The sequence below is a fragment of the Lactuca virosa genome, chromosome 4 (genome assembly GCF_052849685.1).
Source record: "Lactuca virosa cultivar CGN04683 chromosome 4, Lactuca_virosa_CGN04683_v6, whole genome shotgun sequence".
NCBI lineage: Eukaryota > Viridiplantae > Streptophyta > Magnoliopsida > Asterales > Asteraceae > Lactuca > Lactuca virosa.
In genome coordinates this window covers 416508187-416514186 of record NC_136429.1, presented here as the reverse complement: position 1 = coordinate 416514186, position 6000 = coordinate 416508187, and positions in this window count along the sequence as shown.

Here is a 6000-nt window from a genome sequence, read left to right as displayed (position 1 = left end):
CATCCCCTTTACTTATTTTGAAAATCATTTGAAAATTATTTTGAAAATCCTTTCCTTGATTTGAGACTGGATTCACACGAGTGTTCCTCCAATTCACTCAAACCAAGGCTCTGATACCAACTTGTAATAACCACAAAATTTACCAAAAATTTAAACTTTTCAAAACCAATCTAGGTAAATAAAATTATTAAAACACCAACATAGTTCACAAATTATTTTCAAAACAGTCTCATATCAGAGTTCCCAGAAATCCCAAGTCATAAAATGTGAGGATATGTATGTCACGCCTTCGCCTTTCCATGGTCACCTGAAGTACCTGAAACAATAATCAATCAATGTAAGCTCGAAAGCTTAGTGAGTTACCCCCAAAATACCAACATATACAACCCAAACAATAAGATAACAAACAGTATGCATAATGATCGTTCTCAGAATTCAAGATTATGTTTCCCGAGTGATGACTGCATTTGACTACTAATTTAAACATATCACTTCTAGTCAGGGCTCGACCAAGCACTTTAGATGTTAGCACCAAATCATCGAGGGGCCCATAGATATCGCTTCTCCTGTTAAGTCAGAAGGAACAAATAAACTTTGACTACATAGTTTTTTGTCTATTTCATCATGTCACACATGGACATACCCTTTATAACTACCAGTTACGGATAACATTGGATTAGACCAATACATAACATAATCATAGAGCAAAACCCTACATGTATCTAGGTTTGAAGAATAGAAGATATTATCGTCTTAGAATTACTCGTGACTGGATCCATGAAGTAATATCTAAGCACGGATTGGCCCAATACATAAGTATCTATTATGCACTCATGACTGTTAGAACAATATCTATGCTATTTCCAATCACTATGGACAATCCACTAATGCTCATGACAATCTTGAATCACTACTTACTTCTAAGAGTATGACCGACTATGGACGTTTGAGTAAATTAATACTTGGGAAGTGGGTTCCAAACATGCAAAAGGAGAACGCAGTAATAAGCTAATTTGTAATGTCTGAATTCCATCATATATTAAGATCTACACTTAATAATCGCCAAATCGAATTACACTTATATTGCTTTAAGTTCTCAGGTTTAAAACAAACCAAACTAAGAGTGCTCAAGCCAATTCATTTGCAAATTTAATGCCTCTCGTCTTTGTCTGAATGTCATACTTGTCAGTGAAATTGGCTTATGGAATGGATCGACAAGATTATCTTTCAATATGACTTTTTGACTATGATGTCTTTATATTTGACTCACTATCAAATGTATTGGTACTTACTGAGTATGTGTCATGTGGGCTTTAAATCCAATATCACTGCTTTAAGTTCTCAGGTTTAAAACAAACCAAACTAAGGGTGCTTAAGCCAATTCAATTGCAAATCGAATGCCTCTTGACTTTGTCTGAATGTCATACTTGTCAGTGACATTGGCCTATGGAATGGATCGACAAGATTATCTTTCGATATGACTTATTGACTATGATGTCTTTACATTTGACTCATTATCACATGTGTTGGTACTTACTGAGTATGTATCATGTGGGCTTGTGTGACTTGGGATCTATACTCGAGGTAAGTTCACCCTTATAGTTACATTATTTTGCTTTGCAATTTAACCAACTGTAATATACTCTAAACTTGTTAAATCCACTATGGTGTATTACTTGGTACTCTTCCAAGCTAATACATCACCATTCAGTAAAAGCATGAATTCTAACTGAACGAAATCATTCTTATCAGTGTGGAACTTAGCATCAATGTAACTCTTATAATGATCTCTTCCATACTATCATGATCATTTCCTCTGTCCTCCTAGGACAGTTAAGAATGTTCTTGATCTTGATTTGTTGATTCTTGCCAAATTGATCTAATCCAACTTCTCATGCTCAAGGCATACGAGTCATCAGATCTGGTACATCTCATGGCATATATGATCAATCACATAGCAGAAGCATGTGGGACATGAAACATAACCTCTAATTGAATAGTAAAACTAGGACATTAGCATTGCTTAATGTTATTCTGTATTTTAATAAGCACGAACTCCTTTTTAAGTTATGTATGTCAAGATTCCATGTACTTTTGCTTAATCAAACGAATCACTTTGATCTATCTCCATATATCCTTATTATGTACGTGTTTTGTATCTCCCATGTATATCATAGCGAAACGATTCTCATACCAAGCCAAGTTACACTTGCTAAGTTAGAATATAGTTTCCTATGAATCGTACAATATCTATGTACAATACAAGAGTGACTACAATGCTCCCACTAGCATTGACATATATATGGTTTATCTGTGTTTCTTGAAATTCAAACTCCTTGAACTTTCTCATTGAAGCAAAGATTCCAATTACTCCCACTAGCTTTGATATATGTATGGGCCATCTTTATTTCTCGAAATTCAAACTCTTTGAACTCTATCATTGAAATAATGATCCCACTTGCGAGATGCTTATTTCGGTCCATAAATGAACTTATTAATCTTACACATCCTTCATAACCTATCTTGGTTTGATTATGTGTTTGTTCCTATCCATCCTTGTCTCTTCTTGAAGATCCACTTATACCTAATGGTTAAGGCTAAGTGCTTGATCTACCAATTTTTCACATACATGGCCTAAATCTTGCTCTCCATGTCCTCCTTCCATGTTGTAGCCTTTAGGGCCTACCATAGATTTCGATAGCTGGTATACTTTGATTGCTCCATACCAGTGACTCATTTACCTCGGTAATATAAACTCTTATATAACTAGGCGTATGATGTCCTCTATCATATCTATAAGGAAGATGTGGAAATATTTTAGTTTCCTCAATAGCTCATTCAACCTCGAATTGAATGCTAGGTCCAACTTTAGGCTCTTTGTTGGTTGACTCTCAAATCTTATCAAGATCAATGTGGCTCCCACTAGCCCTTTTGGATACCAACTCCCTTTTCTTGGAAGACTGCCCTTCGAGCAACATACACTTTGTTCTCAAAAGGATTGTTGAACAATTATCCAAATGGCATGATGGGTTCTCCAACGAGATAACATATCTATATTCTAAGTTCTAGAATGTCGAGCGCTTCACGAAAAACTTAAGCCTTATAATCATAGACTTCCATATGTGGTAGAGAGGACTGAATTCCACTTTACATATCATAGAGTGTTTCATGAACCTTCTTAGTTGGTACAAGACCAAAAGACTTATGGTAACACTATTCATGATAGAATCCATGAATTTTTAGTATGCATAATGTGACTCATCTAGTACAAAATCAATGAATGATTTGTTTCTATATCTAACTAACACTCCTTATGGTAGTGTTTTGGGTGGAGATAGCTCGTGAGACACTTTCACAATTCCTTAGATGATTGATAAAGTATGGACTGAGATTCTCACTATGAGTGACTCATCTTATTGCCCAGTTGATTCTTAACTTTGTTTTATGAGAGCTCTGAATACCTAAAAGGTTGCAGACTCACGTTTATGTCTTACAATGTATCATGGTTAATCTGAACGGTCCATTAGTGCAAACTAATTCCAACAAATATTCACATCACCCTATGATCTATTCATCATCTATCTTGAGAAACAAGATTTCCATTTAGCATGAGACTTGAGGTCAAATGATATCCAAAATCCGATCCAACTGGATACTTGGTAATGCATTTCTCATTTATGTATCCAAGACTATGATTCCACAAATACATTTCACCCAAACGTTTTGGATGTATTTGAATCAGTACGTATTATGGTCAATCTGAACGATCCATTAGTTAAACTAATTTCAACAGATATTCGTACAATAATACATCTTATTCAAATATTTGAATCAGCTTTGAACTATTGTTACTATACTTGCTTCATAGATTTCATGACTTTCCTTTAACATGTTTTGCATTTAAATAAGTCAGAACTATCTCATGGAACATAGTATAAACAATTTCAATTATAAGACCATAGACTAGGTATTTAAGACAAGAATTGTCTTTTGATCCTATGAATAGTAGCAAGGGCTTGGAATTCATGATTAAATTTATCTTCTTCATGCTTAAGTCTTCTTACTCCATTTAAGTCACTGCACATTCTTGCAAATGTCAATACTTTATCCTTAGTAAAAATACTCAAAGGGTTAGAAGTAATTTTCAATGGTATTATGAATTCATGTATCAGATTGAACACCAAACATGGGAGAACTAGTTGTCTTTTGATCATATGGATAGTAGTACGGGCTTGTAATCCATGATCAAATTACTTTCTCTATGTTTTAGTCCTTTTACTTCAAATATATATATATATATATATATATATATATATATATATATATATATATATATTGGGCTTGTATGCTTTCTTAGTCCTTTCTTGTTATGGAAACAAATATCTATCAAAACATGTCTGAGAATAAGCTTTCCTTTGTCCTCAACATTTTGGGCCTAGATTAGGTTTACCAACACTAATTGCCTTTTAACCCATGGTCAATTGGCTTTCTTCTTCTTGACACTTCTATTCATTATAGTAAAAATATGGGATTGTTTTGAAGTTTGAGTTTCTATGATTGGCCACGTTAGTTCCAAAATGAAACCTCAACATGCTACACAATTCCTTAATGGACATTCCAAGTTATTCATATCAAAATCAGAGTTAATTGATTATATGGGCATGTCAGCTTGTCGACTAACCCTAGTTAACTCCTAACTCAAAGGAATTCCATTTTACTTCAATATGTCTGTTTACAACGTACACTCGATAAATGCTCTTTCTAACAATTTAGAATGCAATGTTGGAGTAAGCTAGAAAGAGCTTTATCAAAGACATGATCTTTCCTTTCGTTTATGAGAACTATTCCCAAACTACAAATTTGACAAGATTGATCATCCTCATAACTAATCCTTTCAAAGGTTTTATAGCAGCAGATTTTAGTGGATAAGGTTATGGACATCATTCAATATCAATTCCCATTATTGTTTGTTTTACTTATCCCTAGAAAATAATCACCCTAAATAAAATTATTTAAGAATGCTAGGATCCATATTTGGCTCCATGATATGTAAAGGGATGTCGTAAACACATCATAAAGCTATTTAGGTAGGCAAAGCCCTTAGCTAATTTTGATCACCTCGAAATTCCTAGATCTTTGAGAGTGATTAATTATCAATGACATGTTAATCTCGGATTATGTTCATCTCAGATTCAATGACGGGGTCGTCATGGATCACTTAACAGATGGTGAATCGACCATACAAAATCATGTGGTCCCCGAATCAAGTTACGCTTCAGATTCACAAGTTCCACATCATTCTCTACCTATACTCTCAAATCGACGTGTTGGTTAATCACACGAGCTCTATCAACAAGTTATAAAGAAAATGTGCAACATTTATGGATAACATAAGATTCACATTAAATAGATTGTGAATTAACCATACAAAATTACATGATCCCCGACTCAAGTTACGCATGAGATTCGTGAGTTCCATATCATTCTCAACTATACTCTAGATTGACGTGTCGGTTAACCACACGAGCTCCATCAACAGAATATAAAGAAAATGTGCACTATTCATGGATAATATGAACTTCACATTCTATTAATAAAACGGGAATTTATTTTATACTTGTATTTAGAATACTTTTAGATTGACCATTATCACTGTCAAACCCTTTCGGTAACTCCATTCACAAAATGCAACAGGGCAGTGAGGGTAGTAAGCGCAAAGCATATTAAAAACCGACCTCATTAGGAATCATAGAGACCTCCTTAAACCCCTACATCAGAATGGGTGAGCCTAGTCATGGTAAGAATGATAATGTCAATATTTAAAACATACGAGGGCGTATGTTGTAACTTTCTTATACATATAATAGATACAATTCTAATATATATAAGGGGTAAATTTAAATCTCTTTAAATTTAGTTGTCTATTATTAATTCTAATTAATTGCGAGGACGCAATGTAACAATTAATAAGTCACAAGGGGTTAATATTCTAATTTATAA